Below are 24,200 nucleotides of genomic sequence, written 5' to 3'. Positions count from 1 at the left end.
GAAATGAACAATAAACATGGTCGAAAAATAACCCCATATATATATACATATATATGTACACACACACACACACACACACACACATATATATATATATATATATATATATATATATATATAATATATATATATATATTATATATATATATGCATATATATATATGTATGTATGTATATATAAAATTCTCCCGTTGGAATGTAATGTCACAAAGTCAAGGCTTCAACTGTTAAATCAACGATGTTGAGAAAGCTTTTCAGGCTGGATCCGTCCATGCCTCAAACCAGATCTATATAAGGAATTATTAAGCTCCCTTTGACCACGATTGCCGCCGTTGACCCCAGAAGTCACTCCGTCACCAATTAAGACCATTTTCCTGCCACAAAAAAAACAAACAAACGCCAGAATCTCCGTCCAATTAAAGTTTCTCTTCATTAAACAGTCCATTTAGCTTGTACACCGAAACTTGGATAACGAAAATGAGTATTTTGAATCGTTTACACAGGACAGAGACGAATGATAACCAACCAAAGTTTAGTCAATATTTAGAAGTTTTTTATTTTTTACTTAGATAAATTAAGTAGATGATGAGAAGGGTTGAGTGAAAGTCAAACGAAACACATATGGTGGGTGAAGAGACGAATATGATGTGTGAAATTCGAAGAATGGTGAATCTTTGGTGCATAAGATACGGTGGTATCCTGAAGGTCACTATAGGTGTACAGGTCAACAAGTTTGGCAAGTAGAGTGAAGGAAGAAAAAGAGTAGGTTTTTTGTATGGTATGAAGAAAAATGGGAATTTTGAAACATTAGAAAATATAACATAAAACAAACAAGAGCCTTCAATAGGTCGAGAAGGAACAAAAAACGAGATGGAATGTGATAAGTGACGGTCCAAATGCCTTTAATGGCTAGACCTATGATTATTTATTTTTTTAAAAACTCAATTTAAAATTTTTCATATTCTAATTTTTATTGCTCAAAGCAGGCAAACGGTTGCATCCGTCTCCTTGCAGTGGAACAATGTGTGAGAGATGAATGTAAAATGTATATTTGAAGAGTGGAGCTGAGTGAATTTTCTTTTGACTTTAATGCATGTATGGAAAATGCTTCACTAATTTTATCGGTAGACCATATAGTTGATGAAATCTCTTGACCGAAGTGAATAAATCTTTTCTAAATGGACTGTTCCCATATAACACACTTATTAAAAAGCCGTTTCAGCGAGTCACGTTTGAAATTATTGTTATCTTTTTGGCCACTAAAGCAACTATTTTTTGTCCGTTTCAAACAGGTTATCGTGTAGCTATTTTTTGCACCAAAAAATCTGGCCCTTACCTCATTTTTTGGTATACTTATACCTCTTTTGTAAGGTTTATTTTTTCTTTCCCCATCTCGTAAGGTAAATTGGAGAAAAAGTGCATTTCAGCTAACTATTCGTGCGCACTCGAGTGTATACATTTATTTTAAATCAATGATTTATGTGGGTAAGGATCCAAAGAATAAAATTGTTCTGAGTGCCGAATTTAATGTCGTGGCGGTTCCACGTGGGATTTCCTTTGTCTTAATTCACTCCGCTTTTGCTTGAATTAAATTGAGATGTTTTTGAGGCTCGAATATTATCTTCAGCTTATTTACAGACGAAAGAACTTATAGGAAATGTTTCTCGAGGGAATACTACCTTCTTTGTTTTTGTTTGGATTGTGAGAATATCTTTTCCAGAGAAATATTTTTCATGAATCCTCGTTAGGAATCTCGGTTAAAATGCGGGCGAATAAAATATTATACGAGGGTCATCCGGAAAGTAGTACCCGTTCGTGAAATAAAGACACAAAAGTAAATATTAACAAACATAAAAAATTTTATTTGAAAGAGGATACTTTAAACTACTTCTCAACATAATCTCCAAGCAAATTAAGGCATTTGTCATAACGTGTGACAAGTTTCTGTATTCCTGCTGCATAGTCCTTCGCCGCCAGCTCATTGAGATACGCGAGGGACCCATCTTGCACAAATTTTTGCATAATGCAGATGGTGTTTAACAATTTCATGAACAATTGTTCGAGAAACATTGGGAAAATGCTCACAGATGTCATCAATTGTGACGCGCCGATCGTTCCTCACGAATTCGTCAACTGAGCTCACCAGTTGGTCTGTAATGACAGACGGTCTCTCCGAACGCTCATCGTCGTGTGTGTTCCCCCTCCCCATGTTGAAGTTGCGACACCACCGCCGAACAGACGACTCGTCCATTACATTGTCTCCATACACCTCCTTTAATTGGCGATGAATATCACATGGGCGAACGTTTCTTGCATTGAGGAATTTAATCACTGCCCTCACTTCACAACTGGCGGCGTTCTCAATTTTTTTAAACATTGTAAACAATCACAGAAACAACACAGGCAATGCTAGCGTCACGCAACTTGGCTCAGAGAAGGCAGACAAGCCACTGAAGCTATCTGACCTCGTCCAGCGGCTACTCGCGTCGTCAGCACTTCATGCGGCACGAACGGGTACTACTTTCCGGATGACCCTCGTACTTTCAATCGCGGTAGAAGAAGATTGAAAAAAAAACGAGTTGAAAAACATAAAACATTAGGGGAAAAAAATTAATTTCTTTTGAATATTGTTTCTTTAAATTTACGTTTCGGTCTAGAAAGAAATAAGGACACACCAATGAACGGTAGGTATGAGCTTCACATAATGCTGCATAATATAGTATACCATAGTGTAACGCATACGAATAAATAGCTCGGTAAAATTTCTAATTTGCGGTTAATTCTCCTGGGATTCTATTGGCAATTAAAATCACTAAACTGAAATTTATATGGTAAAAGAGGAAAATAACATACGAATAGACGAGCTTGGCTTCTGCCACAATCTTAAGGGAAATGATAGCAGAGAATTATCGCAGAAAATACCATGGCACTTAAACTCATATCAAGTAAATCGGACTGTGACTAAGAAAATCCATTTCGAAGTAAGGGTATGAGCATTTGTTTGAGGCGAATGAATTACCAAGGCCATTCACTATTCGAGTGAGAAGACTGCTGACATGGAATAAATGAAGTTTACCTTTCGATGTGATCTCCGACCCTGTGATTCCGTACAAAACCTCATTGTAACTAATAATTAAAATCATTCATTCCAGTTTATATTTTCACTGCATTTTATCACTCAGCTCGCTATCCTGAAGATTAGGCATTTAAGTTTCTCTCCAGAAAATTATTTCTGCCTGCTATTAGAACTGCGGTAATAAAACTTGCTTGAATCTACATCATCATGACAGTAAAAATAAGTGTTATTCAGCTATAGAGGGTTTAGTAATTTTTGAATAATTTTCCGCGGAAATTTACCTGTAAAGGAGTGTATTTATATGCGTCAAATTATAATGAGTATTTACAGGTTTTATTTTTGACCCAATTAATTGTCATAATTAAATTCATTGGAATTGAATAAAAGAAATATTATACCACGGGAAGTTCTCATAGAGTACCATGCTTCCCCCCTCAGCGATGGAGTTGTCGCTGTTACTCAAGCCATTTTGGATTTAGCGACGCCAAAAGAGAGAGGTGAGGTTTCGCCTCTCTTTCTTATTCCGCCATATAAAAATATAATGAAGGATTGGTGACAGTCATTTTAATTGACTCGCAAATCGCCATTCGCTCCTGGCTCTAACCCCATCACATTGGAAAGTCATTATGATAGGGAAAATTTTTCTTTACTGCCAGTTATTTGGAAAACTAGTAGCGCTGACCATGTAGATTCACTTTTTATCCTACGACGATTCTTCGAATTTTATTTTTTAAGGACACCAAAGTACCCCAAAAGTCGGCGTTTATCCATCTCCCACCATTTTCCTCAGAGTTGGGATAATTAATTCAGGTGACCGCGGATTAGGGCGAAGTGGTTGGTGAGCCTCGGAGACCATCAGGGACCCGGTTTACATGCAACGGCCAGCGGCGCTCAAGCGTGGGTATTCCGCGGCCGAATGGGACACCCCTCTCCGCGAGCACAGAGGACGACGTGAGACGAGGTTCTCTCTCCCGTGAGGGGTGTTGGGAAGGGGCGAACCAAGGCGCCGCAAGCACTCCACGCCCCAATCTCATTACCACCGAGGCAGAAGGCCTCCACGACGCATTTTCATTAAAATAGAGAGAGGAAAAGAGGCATTATTTTATTAAACCTGGTGACTTTTATGCTTTCAAATCATGGTGTTTTTCCTGAAGGGTCACAATTGGGCTCCAGTGGAGCCTCTTTTTGCTCCTCTGAGACCCGCCTCATCCTTTGAACGCCGGCGGGTCGCCTCCACGGGTCCAAAACTTCAAACGGAGTCGTTTACGTCATGGCTCCGACTGTTAATCCGTTTTGACCCCACGAAAGATATTATTGGGGATCCTTTCGAGTGATACGTACCGCTTTGTTGGGTCGCTCAACAAAAAGTCGGTCGGATAGCTGTAATGAAAGGAATGATCTTTTTTCATGATCCAGATGCACTGAGCAGATTCGTGATAGAATGGTTGTCGTCAATTATCCACGGGCAAAAAGGTCACTTTTTTGGATGTGTTTGACCTGGGGTCTTATATTTATGGCACCAAAGTTCTAGGTGTGCATTGATTTTCAGTTTTCCCGACGGTATCTTGCGACTTCACGTAGACCCATTGACTCGATGAAAGCATGTTTTTTCAGCCCGTGATTGTCGAAGTTTGTTTAATAACATGTTTGCATTCCCCGTATGGCACGACTACGAATTCACGGTCCCTCACTGTTGTATTTTAGTATAATTGCGTTCCCAACTTTCTGGCCGAGTTGGTAACTACTGGTTTCAGCGAGTACTTATTGTGTTACCTTTGAGTATTTTAAAGCCTGGAACAAAAGAATAAACATTTTTCGGAAAGAATATTTTAACGTCAAGCCTGAGTAGAGCTACGGACTCAAATATAATATCACTATCTGCTGATATGTTTTTTCGTTCTTGTCATTTTTAGTAATTATATAAGATTTATTCTCCCAACTCTCTCATAGAATGCAGGCGTGGTGGTGGCCACTTATTGCTGCGTGAATGTTCATCTCTGCGTGAAAAATATTCCATCAGTCAGTTAACAATGGATTTAATTATTGGCATTGGAAGTGTACGAGGATAAAGAGGCAAGCGGGATCTTGAAACTTTTGCAGAAGAACATATGTAAAGTAAACTGAAAGGATATAGACATTGTACACGGCATGTAGATAGGTAGAATAAGGAGAGAATGAAGAAAGAAATAAGTTATGGGGAAGAGTGTTCATTGAACTGACATTTTACGAAACTCTGGAGGGTGCGTAATTGCTCCCTGAGGTACTCCTAAAAATACGCTAAGCAAAATTACTCTCAGAAACTAGGTTAATAAAAAGGGAAAATGTACACAATCTGTATTGATAAACAAAATGAAATAAAATATGTTTGCTATAGCAGTGTGATCAGAATTTAATACTCAAGATAGACCTTATCACGTGGATTAGGAAATGTTAAGTCTAATGATATTACTTAAACGAACACAATTCATTTTCAATTGTATTTCATTAATTTAAACATCGGTGAAACTATATTTTTATAATTTTGTTCCTGAGAATCAGTTTCGCTTACTTCTCAAAGCATGTATTTTGTGTTGGCAGACTGACAAGAAAGAAATTACTATTGGAACATTTTAGATAATTTGGATATGTACTGGTACGCACCTTGAATAATCAATTTTTTCCATTATTTGGCCATGAACCAAGTATTTCTGTTGTAATAGCTTGGCCTTGCTCGGTAAATAATGTAACACACATCACATTTGAATAAGGTATGTGAAAAACAATATTCATTGAACATGTTTAACTTGTGATACAGAATACACTTTAGTATGAATTCATTGAAATTGAAAATGCCCGAATGATTATATGAAAAATTACCACCCATGAATTACCACCCTTATCTACGTTTATTGAGAACGATCTGGAGAGTTTACTACCGCTTTAAACTAAATAATTCTAGACCGGCATGCTTCTGCATCTCAGGAGAATGTGAGTCAATGAGTGTAAATTATATGTTTATTTTATTAAATTCACCTACCAAAGAGATTTGTTGAAGCGTTTTGTACCACCACAGGAGCAGAGAGAAACATTGAAATTTGACAGTGATTTTTCCTAATTAAAATTGTTTTCTATTTCAAAACCTCCAAAAAATCTCCTCGGCCTCGGCCGTTTTATTAAAACACTCATTCCCATTACAGTCTTCCCTGCTCCTCCTCGCGGTGACTATCAGCATAATTCCTGGACTTGAATTTACTTCTTCCATGCTTACATTTTTATCTTAACCATCCTTTAGGTTTTCCTATGGCAGATCATTCTCGTCAGGGAATTTGATGCGAGCTTAATTTCTCCAGATTCCGCAATCGCTTCGAATTGATTATATCTTGCTTTGGCAAACACAGTCGTACTCACCTTTTATAATACGATTTCCTCCAGGAGGTAGGATGGAGGGAGATTTGAAATCATAATCCATCTCAAGGAACTTTTCCAAGTGTATTAGATGAATGAGGAGGATATTCTCGGAATACCGATCGCATTCTCCGTCACTCGTGTGATTTTACGGTTTGTTTAACGCAGGCCGCCGGGTATTCTTATCCTTCTCGGAAATCTTTTGAAACTCTCCAGGGGAATTTTCGGTTTCAAAGGTCAAGGATCAAGGATGCCTATTCCTGGATGGAACTTTTGTAATCGGGGAGCGGGAATATTGCGGAAGGATCTTTCTTCTCCGTGTTCGACGGCCAGGGTTCAAAAGCGGTCGAATGCCATTCACCCTCCGAACGACCACTTTCCTGAGGAAACAAACGGGTTAATAGCTAAGGACGGCTGTGTGGACTACGTGAGGGGAATATTCGTATCCTTCCACAAGGCTGGAAAGAGTGGAGCTGGTTGGGGTGTCGATTTTACCCGTCGTCTTCCCAATCCGAAAGCCGGCATACTTTGGCGGTCATGGATTTAAAAAAAATATATTATACTATTTCTCTCTTGACGTCATTATTTGCTTGAATTTGGATTAGTTTTTCTTACACGCCTAAATAATATTCCGAAGCTTTTGGCTTATCGACACACAATTGTAATCCCCAATGAAAAAAGCCACCTGTTGGTCGTCATTGGAATAAACAATGCTCATTAATCGGATGAATAAATTTTCAAGGAACTCAGTACATAAATAATAGATATCCTAAAAGAATCATAGATGGAAAAATAGTGGTTTTTCGATCTAATTGCTAGCTATTTATAAAGGGTTGAATGTAATAGATGAAAATAAATTGTAAAAAAGTAAAATATTATTTTATATTAAAGACAGAAATTGAATTTACAAGTTAATGGTTAAATGGATACGCAAACAAAACAATTTTAATACGTACCAGATCATCTCCAAGTTATAGAATGTTATTGAATCAGACAGGGTTTCATTTTCCTGCGAAAATGCATCCACATAATTCCTTTAAATTAAACATAAGAGTAAAAAGGAGAAACTCAGATGTCTCATTTACGAATTAATATTTTCTCTTGGTCACTACTTAGTGTCACGTTTTCAGACTAACAGAAATAGGTGTTTTCGTCTGTTTTCTAGTTTCAGCTTTGCATTATATCATATATCTATCACATGTCATACATTTATATATATATATATATATATATATATATATATATATATATATATATGGGAGTCACATATAGGCGATATTAATTTACCCTAAACGATGATACAAGTAACTTTAGTATTAATAATTGTACTGCCAGACATACTTGCCTCTACTACTACCTGAAAATTATTCTAAAAACTGTTCTGATTGAAACAATTTTCTTTAGTGATAATTCATCTACTAATAACTATTATATCGTCATAAGCTATTAATAATATTCTATTACTAAATACCGATTATCCTATTACTAATATGACTGCAAATAGTTGGATTTACGTGTGGCAATGGGTTTTAGGTTCCTATTTGAAATTTTCCTACGTGGTACCTACTTCCACATTTTTTTATCTTAGGAAAGATTAAATTACGTGCTAAATGTTGGAAAATGACACGTCATTTCTTTCTTAAAAGTTGTTTAGATATTCCGACCTCGGGCGGAAATATGTTTTGAATGAATCGTAACCCCATTAATACTTTATGATATTGAGCTCTGCAGCGTGTAATGAGATAAGTATCCCGTTTAATATTTGGTTCAAGAATTGGAACCTTCCTCGACCCACCTTTTGTTGACCTTGTGATCAAAGCGGTAGATTTTGATGAGTGCAATTCTTGGATTTCATTAATCATACAAGTAGCTAGATAGATAAATATTTAATTTTTTCGGTGCGATATTGGGACCTTAGTCCCTCGTCCAACATCCACTTCTCCATACGAGCACGTCAATACCGACCCTAATATTAGATCAGTAGAAGCAGGAAAGATAAGAAAGATTAGGAGATTAGACCTCCGGAAGAAGAAAATAAATATAAAATATGGGGTAAATGAACAGAAAACTTAAATGCATTGCAAGCATACGGTAACTAATGTTATATGCCGCACTGCAACTTCATTTTATTGCAAGAACTCTCCATTACCTTTTTAAAATGACAAAAAATTCAAAATTCTCAAAGGAAATCAGAAAATTGTTTACCAAAACCTCTTCTGCTAATGTGGCCCTTTCAATGAGATAGCAGAAAACTAATTTGATGCATCTCGAGTAAATACAACATGCTTCTGAGACACACTTTACGTATTAGGAATGTTTCAAAAGTTCCTAAAATCTAAAATTTACAACGAATGAGTAACAGACAGAAAGATTGAACTTTTTGAACCACTTAGGCTCGTCTTATAGAAGTTACCACATCAAAGTACTTTTTAGAACTTTGTTAATGCTTTTTAGTTTGCACTTAAGTTAAATTTTGTGGCGAATAGCTTGGAGTTCAAAGTTTGTGAATTCCACATAATTAACCTTTCATTACAACGAGAATAGAAAAAAATATTAGTTTTTCTCTACCAACTTATTATGCCATATGCCAGCTGAGAGTTAAAAATCCTCTTTAACAGTTTTTGAGCCCAAAGTTGGACAGGAATTAGTTTTGCAGTGCCTAAAGAATCCTATTTCGTTCTATCGCACATCATGCTTATTAAGAGCAATTCACATTCATTCCGATGCGAGAAAAAATAGGAAATTCGTCATGCATCACAATTCACGATTGTAATTACCCCATCAATAAAGAGGATAGGTAGTTTAAAACTCACCAACTGTACCGTTGCATTAACTTAATTTACCGACTGCTTTTTGGTAAAGAATCAAATATTGGTCGTCTACCAGGGAGGGAATACCTTATGGTGGAATCAAAGTTGATTGCGAGTGAATCCAGACTCGCCTAAAATGGTAATTTTACGAACGAATTAATTGGAGTGTACGAAATCAAGAATAGAGGTGGGTCGGAGGAATGTCGATACGGCGTAAACTCCTCAGTTCTCTTGTCACTCTGTAGTTTGAGTGTGTTTTGTGGGAGGAAGTGGGTAAAGATAATTCGCACGTTAAATAGAATGTCGAACAGTTCCTATTCCTTGCGTAAAATTTCATCAAAACAGATAACCGAAGTAGTTTGTCACTCCTGGAAGTCTAGAGACTCCGGGGCGACTTCTTGCTGCGTATATAGGGGCTCTAATGGGAAAGGGAGTTATCCCCGCTCCTCTCCTTCTCCTCGCCGCATCCCAAGCGCCCCCATGGTCCCACGCGGTAATCAATGATTAGCCAAATAATGTGCCAGTTGAAGATTAATTTGATGAATACTTTGAAAAAATAGCCAAGAAATATAACTATTCATTTCTCTTAGTCTGTCATTATTTGTACATATTTCACGCTAATTATACCTGTTCTTGAGTATTAAGGCGTAATAAACCTATTTGAGAGAATACAATTCACTCAGGAATGGACGATTAAGACCTGTTGGATGATAAATGACCAAGTCATTTATCATACATCCAAGGAAAGAGTTACGCATAAAAATGGGGAGCTATCGCTTCGTAACGAATGTTATGCGTAACATTCATATATATTAGTAAAAAGACCTGTAATGTTTTTGAAACTTATGATCGAATAGGGTAAACCCTACAAGCTTGGTAGAAATGGTTAACATGCATGAACTTCTTACAACTCTATTCGACTTTTTGACACGGACTCGTGTGTAGAGAGGCTCCACATGTCTTAGATATAAATTTTAGGAACATAAATCATGGTATCTTGCATATTGTATCAACAATAATTTTTAATGTCAATTGCTAGTGTTGTATAAGGTCCAACATTATTTTTTGGGCACTGTTTTTCGATACTTGCCATCATTATTTTTTGTAAAACGTTTTTGGATCTCCCATTTGTACGCATGCAAGTGAAAATCAGAAAAATATAGGCATACATTGAAGGTAAAAAAAGTTAACAGGCAACATTGTGAAACTGTTATATCACCAACACGGGTAACTTCAAAATTTGGGGGAAAATCCCTTGGCCTTTTCAATTTAAGCATGCCCTCAACAATTTTACCTCCGTTCCCCTATCCCTATCTACAAGATTCATCCTGGGATTCATTCGAGTCCATTACGATTAGCCAAATAGTTAAATCAAAAACTTATATACATATATATATATATATACACACAGTGTGTATATATATACACGTATATATATATATATATGTATGCATATATATATATATATATATATATAATTTACCGCCGCCTAATTGCATTTTTACTTTTAAATCTCTCTCTTTGATCTTTTTAGTTTGGTGTGAACAGGATACTGTAATTTAGGGTTTTTTGTATGTATTGTACTGTAGTTTCATTTCTTACATTCAAGATAATGACCTACAGGTATGTCACTGTTTTAGCGCTATTCGGTGGAATTTCTCCATGGTCAAGAAACACAGCAATTCCACAGCTAACATTAATTTACGACCATGGTTTCACAACTACGTGGTATAATGAGGTGATAATGCCTCATGGAGGTGAAATCATGGTCGTCAGTAAATATTAATTATGGAATTGCTGTGTTACTGTAATCTGCACAAGATACTTCAAATGTTGTGTCAACTAAGGATTCCAGTTACTATGTGTATCAGTATTAAGAGCTGAGAAACAAAATGGTCTATGTGTCATTTATCAAAAACAGAGAAATCTTTCTACAAATTGGGTTGTAATAAATCAGTCACTCTCACGAAATATTATCATGTTATGTAAATCTTTAATCGTGTGATTAAAATGTGAGATAATCATACGTAAAAAAGATGGCATCTTGATGAATATCACAAATATGTATTGAATGATACATCCGTAAACATTGAAAGTGCCTTTCAAAGGTAGACAGCCGTTTTATTGTTATATTTCAAATAAATGTCGACATCTTGAATGTGAATTCGAATTAGTGTCGACATTATGAGTACGAATATAACAAATAACAAGAATGTTAAAAAATGTCCATTTTTCAAAATTTCAAATCAATACGGGAATGATGTTTTCTTTGAAAAAGCTAGGTATTTACAGCTTCAATTTCACATGTGTAATATATTTGGTTCAGTATATGCTCAGGTTTATAAGTTTGTGTAACAAAATCATTACGTGGAGTAAACATTACTTCTTTTTATTCAAATTAATATTGATTATAGCAATATAATAAATTCTACATCCTTAAAGTATTTAAAAACAGAGATATGTTTTTAAATTTGTGTATATCTTTTTGATTTTAATTTAATATAGTTGCTTGAGGATGTGGAAATCTAGTAAGTAGAGCGTTGGAGCACGGACCAAATTGCCCTGGTTTGGTTCATGTGGGCACTTCTGGGCGACCTCAGCTTCAACAAAGCTGTGTAATTTTTCGGGCATCGGATCTTCTTGGAAAACCATAAACGGTACAGGGAAATGAACTGGCCCTCCTAATTACCCTGATACATAATCACACGCCAATGGGCTTAGAAGTAGGCCAGCTCTACCCTTCCCATGAAACCGACCTTCGGGTGGGAAAATGTGTTTGCTGTTGGTAATTGTTAATGGGGCATGATAATCTGGTCGGAAGAGTTTTAGGACATTAGATTCCGATCGAAACCCATCCACAAGAAGTGACTATGAGTAAGATGGTTAACGATGCCGAGCAACCTTTTTTTATTGTGACATCGCCCTATTTTGTTACTACTATGACCCTAGATTCTATTATACATAATACCCTGCCACAGTAAGGGTGTGCTGTATGGGGTGCTACAACACCAGGCACGTAACATCAAAATGTAAGTTTTTCTTAATTATCATTTAACATTAATTATGTCGATTGTTTCAAATAATGTTACCACAGGTACATGCATGGTAGTATCTAATTCTAAGTTTTTTCTCTGGGCATTCAAAACGAGCAACTGGTAACAAAAGGAGTAATAAAATAAGAATTATTTGAAATAATGACAAAATACTAGGCTACTTAGAAAAAAAATACTTTTCCCATGCAGTCGCTTTCAGCTATTCTAATCCCTTGTCGTTAACGGAAAAAATTAAAAAATGAAATTTGTCGATTATACACTTTATCTCTCAAATCAAAATTACATGGTCTCTTATGCCGCAGTTAAATGGGGCTACTATATTTTAAGCATCATCGATTAAGAGGCTAGCTTTCAATTTCTGCAAGAAATTTAATCTGTAACTTAACCTTTGCTCTGTGAGTGACTACTAATTTAGTTTCTCTCATCTAGATACGCTGATAGGTTTATCATGATAACCTTTTATTAATATATATCATCTACACAGCACATGACCCTAATTTAATGAGACCTAACTAACGATAGGTTAGATCTCTCTTTAACCCACTTTCCACATACTCAACATCTCTTCTGCTAAATCCCAATTTTAAAAAATAAAATTTATTTTATACTAAGAAAGTATATTTCCAAACTCACTCCTTAATTGTCAATCAAAAAGCAGAGACGATCACTTGATTTGATAGGGAAATCATGAAAGTGTAAAGGAAAGAAAAATATTCAATTTTCGCGTAGGCGTTTTTATCGCTGAAAACGTTATAAAATTTTATTTAAAACTGTGTGATAGTTATTTTTCTATCGTTAAGCAAGGCTATCTAGGATTGGGGTAACTCAAGGATAAATAGAGTTAAGGTAAATGAGGAAATGTGTAAAAGAAGTCGGGGTCAATATTATGCGGCAAAATACGATAAAGGCAGCTTTACATTTGGCCATTTGTGAAAAAATATTATACCAATTATTTATTAATCAATATTTATAGCGAAATTTCATGAATAATTCTATAATTATATCCTGTGCTGCATCCATGGAGTAATCAAAGTAGTATTATGGTCTCATAAATTGCGAATTAACTTCTTTTAGGAATCAAACCGTAAAGTACGGCTTATGAGATAATTATAAGCTTGAATTACCGGGTTAGTCTGTGACCATGAGTGGCAAATTTTATGCGCTAGAAAATTTCATTTACGGGCTAAAGAAGGTTAGGTTTTCAATGAAGCCTGAAACTGCAATCTTCTCAAGCCTGATGAAAGGCACGTTCATTAGTTAATTCAAATCCCATGGATGGTGTAAGATTTTTATAGGCCGGCAACACACGGGAGATGATTAGAAATAATGATTTTCATTATATTCTCGCCGCCAAAATTGAGGATCCTCAGACGACGTAGCAGCTAGAAGGGCATCGATTACGGAACAATATAGATTCCTTTTTTATAAAGAGAGGACAAGGAATTAATATTTCATATCAAATACCTTATCTGAATTCGACACACAATGCAGCAATAAAACGAGCCCATATTTTCGTAACCAAAAACACATAGTAATATTGAACGGCTAAATGTATTAAGGTTTAATGAAAGGTAAGAGGAAATTTTGGGAAGATAGCTTGCGATAACGTGTTTACCTATGTGTTTATATCTTATCTTGCAAGGTAGCCAAAGGATTATAGTTCAATGTTCTTTCGTTGAAGCACTCAAATTGTTCCCAGTGTATCATTAGTTTGACCCAAATATTCACTCAAATTTCCTCTAAGCTAATCTCGTCGGTCTTCAGACATTTTTCTTTAAAGCCTTTCATTATTTGTTGCATTTATCTTAATCGTGAATCTTCTTCTGAAAATTTATCCGTTTACGTTTACCTCGGAAACTTCCTTCTTCCGGCGATAGCATATTCGAATATACCCGATTAGCTATCTTCACTAATTCTGAATTTTTAATCAAGCTTCTTTCTTTTCATTTTTCATGCTATAATCTCTTCGTTAGACGCTGAAAAAGTTCATTTGATTTCCATCATTTTTTTGTACCCCTAAATTACAATGATTTTAATCTTCCCTGTTCTGTCAAGATATACTTTTCAAATTAGTGTTTTCTTATTCCTAGATTATTTATTGTCTGTTGATGGACCTTTATTTAATGAAAATGTAGTCATTTCCATGGGAAATATATTTTTTTACTTTCTGCTATGTTCACCAATGCTGATTCTGCTTCTCAAGTAACAAACACCTGAAACTTCTTCGTCATATGACATAAGAAAAATAACTAGGATACACATTTCCAATGCCTTGTAGGAATAATTCTTCTATTTATGCTGATAGTCTTGATAATCATAATTAGTAATAAATAATATTAATATATGGGTAATTAGAAAGAAATATTGACACAAGTGTTAAGGATTATTTTTCAATAAAGTCAGTTTCAACCATTACTTCAGTTACAGAATACCATGTAATCGTCCAAAATGTCATACTGTTTTTCTATAAAACTCAAGGGAAAACACTAATGTGGTAATTGGGAGACAATGGCAAAAATAGGAGCACGCAAGTTACATCCCCTTTCAACTCACTTAGTGATGGAGTCCTTGCCCCACCCAGCACGCTCCATTTGACTGGGTGGAGGAGTTTTGTGTGAATAAATTTTGTTGTCTTAATTCAATTGTGAATTTTTACTTATGAATGAATGGAATGCTAACTGATAGCTGATAACTGCGGAGCATGTTAGCCCGCCTTTTTAATGGGATTCCTTAGCTGTATTCTTCGCTCAATGGAGTAGTTACTTACAGTGCAGCAGTTACACTGTGTGTTGCGGGTTTTGCATGAATGGTGTCCGGTCGTCACGGGTTTCCTTGTGTTATTTGAAGTATTTTATTAGGTATAGTATGGCTGGTAACCTAATACTCCCTGCCACACGTCCTTGTGACGGCTTGGGGGGTAGTCTACATATGTAGATACTTGCCCACAAACTACCAGTCCGGATGAAGATTTGCAAAATTCCAGATATCGCGAAACTTAAGCCCGGAGTTTCCGTGTTGCTTGAAGGAGAGGAGGGAAGGAGTTGGGTGGGCGTGGTAGTTTGACGGAGGAGGGAGATACGTGGACGAGGGAAAGTCGACGCACAGTGAGATCACAGCATTCGCCCCAACAAAGACCCGATGGGCTTCGAGGACGGCTGGATCCAGGCTTTGGAGCGGGCATAATGGCCGCTTCCACACACCCCCCACCAATCTTCACCCCGTGCAGCGCGCGGGGCGTAAATATCCGGCGCCCGCCCCCACACAGGGAGACAGGAGTCGAGAGGGATGGGAAAAAATATTGCAGGGAGGGAGAATAACGGACGACCCCTCGCGCACCATCCCTTTGCGTTTCCCTCCCGGGCCCTGGATGGCGGAAGGGTGTGGGAGGGAGAGGAAGAATTTCCGGTGCAATTTCAAAGGGTGGCGGAAGAGGGGGTTCGGTGATGGGATGGTGGGAGGGTGGGGGGCGAGTGAGATAGTTACGATCCCATACGACTACAATAGCCTCATCACGGCGATCCGAAGGTGGGCATCCAGCAAGTGGATGGCCGCTATCCCCTTCATCCACTGTCCACTCCCATTTATTCATCCTCACGTCTTGTTCCAGAGGTTTAAGGGAAACAATCGCAAGGCTTAGCAGGGGACGGTTCCACTTTATCCCTAAGCCTTGGCCACTGTCTTCGGACAATTGTAGCTTCAGTGTTACGTTACGATTCGTTTAAGACTGAGAGGATGGGAGAACCCCCGAAAAAAGAAGAGAAGAAGCGAGACGAAGACCTTTTAGAAAGCCACACAATGCTCTAATTTCCTTGAGGCTCCGATAGAATAATTAGGGCCTCTCACGTTGTATCGATAGCTAATACCGCCCGGATAAAATTAGAACCATAGATCGGAGCATAGAAACATTTAAATACATACAGTATTTCCATCGGAAAATCTTTTCCTCGTTTTAATGCTAACTTTAGGATCATATCCATGTTATTAGGTACTGGGTTGGGATTCACTCAACGGAGTGTTAACTTACAGATGGAATCTCCTCAAAGATTTGGGTCTCCTCTGTGATTATGCTGACAACCATGAGGCCCATCGTAATGTGGTAGGATAATACGGTGGGGAAGGTAGAATACGGTCGGATATCATTAAAATTAGATTAGAAGGATCAAGTGTAGGATCGGGATATTTAAGATGCCATTCTTACCTCGAAAAATAAAGGATTAGGATGCTGCCAACGAATTCCATGAGGAGGGATATCATTTCTTAAATACTAAGTAACCTAAATTGTTGCCATTGTTTTACCAAACGCTTGTTTTATTCTTCTTCTTGTTATTATTAGGTTATCTCTCATGATTTGAAAAGTATTGCGCACTTAGATTTCGTAGTAAAGTAGTAGCTATAGTTAACCTCAATTCCATTATTTGAAATAATATGAATTACAGGTATTATTGCATTTATCATTTAGGTAAACGTTGATGCTCACGTTACATAACTGGTGTAGATTATTCTCCACTCACTTATCGTAGTCCGGGCTTTCTGAATACCAAGTTTATGTATGCATTATTAACAGACCAAATGTGCACAAATAATTAGCAATTCCATTTTCATCTTGAATAGCTATTTGATGTAGTTCCTTAAGCTGAAGGTTTTGTCGTACTTATTTGAGAATAAATCTCTTGGCTAGACGTTTAAACGGGAGAGATTGCATCGATCTCTTCCGTGGTGGAAAAGATGTCTACCTAGATATTTATTTATCTATCCTCTCATGTCCCTTGGCCCCTTAAATCTCCCAACTTCTCCCTTTTCCCTCAACCCTTACAACTCACCCTATAACGGATCTCACTCCACAGTTTCCCGCGCGGTCGAGTTAAAACTCTTCCGGGGTTCTGCTCCATCACGTCACCCGCGAATTCCTCCTACACCCCAACCCCTAATGAATTTAAGCTACGCGGTAACCCTTTAAAAATATAAAAAAATCGCCCCTTTTCCGACCCACTCAACCTTGCCTATCCCCCTCCCCCTACCCTACCGCCCTCTATTCTCTCGTCCCCACCTCGCCCGCATCGTGGGAGGCAAGAATTGGCCCTTTGTGTTACGCCGTCGCATCGCTTGCGTTATGCTCCCGAATTTTAACCCCCCGAGCCAGTCCTTCGGAGGACGATGGGAGGGGGAAACTTTATGGCGAGACGGAATGAGGGGTGAGAGAGAGAGAGGGAGGGAGAGAAGGGTTTGGGAAGGATACGGACGTTTGGGAACATGGTAGAATGTAGAATATTCATTAGGAGAGGGACGAGGCTGAGGAAACGGTGGTAGGGGAATCGCTTTTACCTCGGGCCTCACGAAACAAGCACATAATTCATCTTCCCAAATTTTATTTCATCATGGGCCTGGAGAAACTATTCCACACGTTAAAGATTATTTGATATTTATCAAATAAACTTTTAAGCAAATTTTTATAAGCTTCAGATAACCATAACGTTGGTCATAATGAGATTTTCCTTTATTATTTTGCTATGTAACAACCTCATTAAAATAAATGATTAAACATCTTCCTCATTTAGTGGAAATGGAAGTTAGAACGATCCAGTCATAGGATGAGCAAAGTATTATCAGGATAATAAAATATAATACTGGTACAAATAAGTGCTTTTATCTTGTAAACAATCTGATGCACTTTTTATGATGGTTCTACGTGATTCGACCAAGAAAATTATGTGGGGCATTAGATGATTGATAAGGTTCAGGTATGAACGCGAGGTCTATGCATAGCTTTAGTCGCCAGTATTTCTGTATAAAATTGTGTTTTCATTATCCATTGAGGCATATTTGAAAACGCTTTTCCTTCAAAGGGGTGTATTAGCCTAGTAGGTAGGACATTCGAATACTGACTGAAAGACCCTGTTTCGATCCCTGCACTTTGAAGACTTCCAGATTCATAAAAGCACTGTAATTTTTTGGGCCCAAGATCTTACTTGGAAAACACAGTCGGCATAGAGAGAAAACAGTTGCCCATCTTATTTCACACAAAGTGAAAAGTAGTTATGACGTAGAGAGCTATATTCTCACCTATCAAACCTACGTTGACTGACATGATTTAAGTTGGGTTTCTTCAAAGTAACCGGCGTCTATGTTTATTTTGATCTTAGGCACCCCCCTTTTATTTTCGTAATTTTTCAGATATCCTAGCGCTCCAACTACATTGAATAGTTAGATTTCGAACGTATTATCGGAAAATGCAATCATCCCCGAAGACCACCTTCAATATTGATCCATCTACTCGTAATTATTCCTCGCTTTTGTGGCTGAGAATAAATTCTTACATTTCGGGGTGAGTTTAGAGAGCGAGATTAGTTGGGTTAGAAGTAGTCTCGCAATCATCGACGAAGGGGGTTGCGCAAATATTTTCGGCTACGTTGTACGTGCAAATGTACCCCTTCCATTCATGAAAGATTTCATGTTCTCTTTTGTTATATTAAACGTCAATAAAACTACTAAATAATTTTTTTGTAGTGTAAAATTGTAAATTTCAACCTTCACTCGAGGACTACAAGAATGTAAATGAACTTTTCGCAAAATTTAACATTGTATTTAAAATTTCCAAATTGTTTTTTGGGATTGAAATGAATCATTTAACCCGCAATGGAAATATATTGTTGTGTGACTTGACATTAAGAAACGGTGTCCCAAAAATCTTTTAATGCATAAGGAGTTAATTACAAATGGGTATGAGACTCATAAGAGTGTCTGAAAAAATGGGTACATATAAAGAGCAGCAAACTACACGACGATAAGAAAATTTTTTCATGAATTCGATTTTTTGTGGAAACGACACACTTTTCGCTGATAAGACTTCGCAATAGAAAAGGCATTCTCCTTACGCGTTTTAGTACCAGATGTGTATTTCAAATATCACATTGTTAGAATTATTTAATTTTCATCTGTCTGTCATCCTGGGACAGTTGGTCTATGTGTTATATATATAATTGTTATTTTTATTAATTCTTAAAGTTCACAATCATAATTATGAATATTTGCTACGAGTAAATTGGTTTATTTTTGCAAGCATGATGAGAAGATAGGACTCCTGATAGATTAACTAACGGGATTTCTCCCGTTTCAAAGTTTTAACCTGTGCTAATCATCCACGTATACTATACGTGAGAAATCTTACTAAATCCAGGGTAAATCTTATACTTGGTATTTGCGTAACTCCCGTGGTAGAGTAATTATCAAATCTTAAAAAATCAATTAAGAAGCGTAATTGTTGTTGATGGTGTCGCGGAGGAATTATACAGGTCTGCTTTATTCTGTAGGAAGGTCCAACGACCCACGTTGATAACGTCCTCTCTCTGTCGACTAATCCTGAAATCCCGAAATCGAGTTCCCTGGGTGTGAATGCGATGAGCAAAGGGTGGTGACTCAAAATTGAGTCTTAATTAGGATGTGAAATAGCCTCAGCCGTAAATCGATGTCAAAAATTGCTGCAAAAGCACCATGTGACGTTAATTCTTGGAATCGAGTAGATGAAGTAATTTTGATGCCACGCAGTCTTAATTTATTCGCCAATTTTCCTCAAGTTACTGTGCTATCGTTCATGCCCACTTTGACAATATTAAGTTTGTTCAACGTTACTGGAAGATTGATAATTAGCATAAAAGAGTTTTCCAAATGTTTTTTAAAACGATAGAAGAATAAGCATCTGTAATGAGTAAAGGTTATCTCTACATTGTTGAAAGAGCTGTTAAGATAAATTTCCTGCAGTTAAAAGATGTAAAATTAGGTCCTATTAAGCAATAAAACATGTAATGTATATTTGATAATAAAAACGTATTTTAATTGTCCGACTTTGATGTCCTCTCTTCCTATTAATCGAAGGAAGGAATTAATATTATTGCTGATGATTTTTAAAAACAGTTAATTGAAAAAACTATTGATAATTGAGGATATTCACTCACGGGAAATAGGTTTAAAGAGTGGAAGAAGGAGGCTAGTGGCTTAGAGGAGGAGAGTCGGAAATTTTCCCTGAGCTAGTAGCCCTGATAGGGACAATAAGCGAATTCACTGGGGTTTGGTGTGGGACGCTAATAAAACCCATTCGCCTCCCCTAAGTCTCCTGAATATTGAAAACATTATCCTTTAAATTTTTTACCTTCGTTGAATTCATAATACGGTATGGCCTCTCTAAGTACTCCCTTGCCATGCTAAATGTATTCATTCGGTACATTCTGAAACATTTCGATAGGTATTTGAAAAGTCTTTTAAGAAAAAAGGCATCAATTAAGCTCAAATACCATGGGGTGAACTTTAACCCTTAATGATAATCACTTCATCTTTTTTCGTAATATCATTCAGGAGCGCTCGTAACTAACGTCACACGCACTGATATAAAATTACTAATTAGATATTTCCGATTATATACTCATTTAGCATCAATCCGAAAACAGGTCTTCGTAGCCTTAATATCCGACTTTTAACAATGATTAATATAAAAGCTGACACAATTGCAAACACCCAAGTTAATAAGTTAACTAAAATATTAACAAGTTTATTGAAAAACAAAGAGACTAATGCCATATTTTTAATTCACAAATTACCCCGAACCCTTTCGATATAGACAGGTCGGTCCATGAGCGGGAGCCGTTTCACTCTCTCGATCATCTTATGCTCAATTTATGAACAGGTAATATACATTGCCTCATTCGGAAGACTATAGCTTCCTCTTCATATGGTCTGGACTTAAATTTGGAATGAAAATTTCTACTGAAGCTACAATTCCCTATTGATATTAGTCTGAACAAACCTAACCCAAGCCATTCTGATCAAAAACCTTATCGAACCAAATCATTCTTTTATATGCTAGCTACTTGCATATTGACTTTAATCAAATAGGACATAATAAAAAAATCAGGAATATATTAAGTTAATACAATATATTAAATTCATGGTCGTGATGAAATTTCTCACCATATGAATAGTTATGAGAAACAAATGTGCACTTTTCTTCAGATTAAATCTGTGCAAAAGTGCAAATTTTTTTCTCATAATGACGAACTTCCATTACATCTCGCCTGAATCTGTTGAATATATGGAAATAGTCGTTTACTTACAGGTAAACTATAATGAATCGGACAAAACACTGAACGAAGAAATTAGTGATGGTTTTCAGAGAAACATAAAGAAAATGAGTTGGATGGAGGAAGAGGGCAAATAGTTAACTGTTGGTTTTGGTAATTGAGAGGAAGATGCTGGTAGGTGAGAAGGTGGAATGCAATGCGGGATGAGCTGCTGATGATTTATCGAAATATACCAGTCTATCGTTGGTATTGGAAAGATTGGATATGTGAGAAAGAGGGAGGAAGATACAGTACACCATGTATAGATTATGTGCGTTAGGTTGGGAAAAATATCAGCATAGTGATTCCCATTTTTTTTACCAAAACTTCATTTAAAATTTTCACGTCAAATGCATTTCCTTTATTAAGGTTTTTTTGCTTAAGGGTACAATAAAAATGGCAAAATATAGTGTTTATCATTTCGAATAAAGAATCGAAAAAGCTGTCATCTACGATTACAGGAACACTATGCATTATTACGCTACTACTTCCTGCGGGTAACACTAGTTGGAACGCATAGGGGTGATCTTTAGTTTCGCCATTTTTAAAAGAACAGGCGTAGGGATACAGGGTTCGTCCGGAAAATAAGTGTACTGAGCTCAGGAAAAAAAATTTATTACACTTTTACATATCTTAAGCTAATATTCCTCAAAATAGGACCCTTGTAAGTCGATACACTTGTTCCAGCGGCGTTCCCATTCCTGGAACGCTCCCGCGAAGGCATCATCGGGAACCTCTCGAAGACTCGTCGTCGACCTCTTCTCTGCCCTCCACGAACATCTTGTGCCACCGAAAGATCATGTTTCTGGACATGGCTGACTCCCCGTAAGCCTGGTTAATCATACCGACAGTTTCGGTAGACGATTTCCCAAGCTTTACCGCAAAATTGATGGAATAACGCTGCTTCGGCATCGCGTTCCGTGACGTATAGTAAGTCGAGCGTGGAGGTTCGCGTTAACAGAGCTCCTCACTACACCACAGGTCAGAGCCGACTGCCTTTTTCAGCGTCGCTTGCCAACATACCCCCCTCCAATCGCAGCCCGTCAGGGCGGTGCTGGGCGCGCCTGGAGCGGCGCGCCCAGCCCAGGAGTCAGTACACTTATTTTCCGGACGAACCCTGTATATGCATCTCTATGGAGGGAAGGAATTTATGAAAGAGAGAAAGAGTATGTGAAAGTATGGAAAAGAGTTCCCTGCTTTACCGGCTTCCTTCACTTCCCTCTGCAGAGGGGTATGCGGCCCTCCGTTGGCTGCTGTATTTTTTCGTCCGCGATGATAATATCTTTACGTTGTAACTAGTTGTATCGTGCCTGAATAAAATTTTAGCATAAGAGTGCACTTTAGCATAAGTGTTCCTTATTTTTTGTGCGTGAACTTCCACATGTTTTAGGCTGATATCACCGAATCTGTGCATTATTCCCACTGTGAGTACATCAAATAAACTCTAATAAAGATCTATCCTGACTGTATACCTGTTCAATAAAAGTTAAAAAGAACAATTAAAAAGAAACTATCAATGATCATTATTATTTTTTTCAAATAAAGTAGGTTGATTTTAAGATTCAGAATTCAACTTGAATCCATTTAAACCCTACCTTTATTCGGTTGCATTCTGAATATTTAAAAAATTTATCGTGAATGTGTCTGATCCGATTTCAACTTTCAGTGAATAAGGTTTGTAAACTTTTCCTTCCATGAGCACCAAAGACTTGTACCATAATCCCCACGTTCTAATTGATGCGAAATGGCACCTCCTGTCAAACTTTACGATGCATTTTCATTATTTTCAACCAACGAATCAAATTTTTTTTTGTGAAAGCTCAAGAGGCTTTTCTGATCCAGGGACTGTTTTCACGTCGCCGACCCTTACTTTTCATTCAAACTCGTATCAATAGGTGTTCCGTGTTAAAAAAGACTGAGAATAAACGTCGATTTGAGACTTCTGATGAGTACGTGTGAAGAAATATGGAAACAATAAAATGGGCTGAAAAAAACAAACGATGAAATAATAGGCATAGAAATTGAAGGAGTTTGCTGGGAGATGTTTGAAAAAGGAAGAAAAAGTGGATGCAGGAGATATGCTAAGCGGTAATGGATTATTGAAGGCTGTCGTAGAGGAGAGGTTGTTGAATGGGAATAGTCGAGGCAGGGAGAGATTATTTATAATAGTGTCATTATTTTATTAAGTGCTCACAGATACAAATCCTCATGTAGTATTTTATAATACAGTTTTTAACTTGAAAAAAAAGAGCAATCACAATTACCCAAGCTGTAAATGGTGGAAAACCCTCCTAGGGAGGAACTGAACCGGAAAATTTCGAAATAGCAGGAGATGGTGTTGCCCCACCGCCACTGTCAAGCGTGTTGGACGAAATGAAGAGAGGAAGGAAGTCTGTTGAATAACAAATGGCTTATTGTAATCCAAGATTTATGGGCATAGTATCGCCTAGGCGAAGTTTAGGTATGTTTGCGTCTCGCCAGGCTTCATCGAAAGATAACCATAACCTGTAGACCAACTAATACTAATAATAATAAATAAAACGATTTCTGATCTTGGCAAATCAATTTTACCCAATACCGGACCCAAAGGCATACGCGACTATCCCCTTCGTATCGGGAACATCCGAGAAGATAGCCAGAATCCTTAAAAAGCACGACGTGGTGACAAGATTCAACTGCACCAAGAAAATAGCGGACGCGCTCCCCGGACCGAAGGACAAAATCTCGAAAGACCTATACGAAGGGGTCTATCAAGTACCGTGTTCATGTG

This window comes from Hetaerina americana, unplaced genomic scaffold (assembly GCF_022747635.1).
Source record: "Hetaerina americana unplaced genomic scaffold, ioHetAmer1.1.p SCAF_9, whole genome shotgun sequence".
In the NCBI taxonomy this organism is placed as follows: Eukaryota; Metazoa; Arthropoda; class Insecta; order Odonata; family Calopterygidae; genus Hetaerina; species Hetaerina americana.
Note: the sequence above shows the minus strand (reverse complement) of the source record.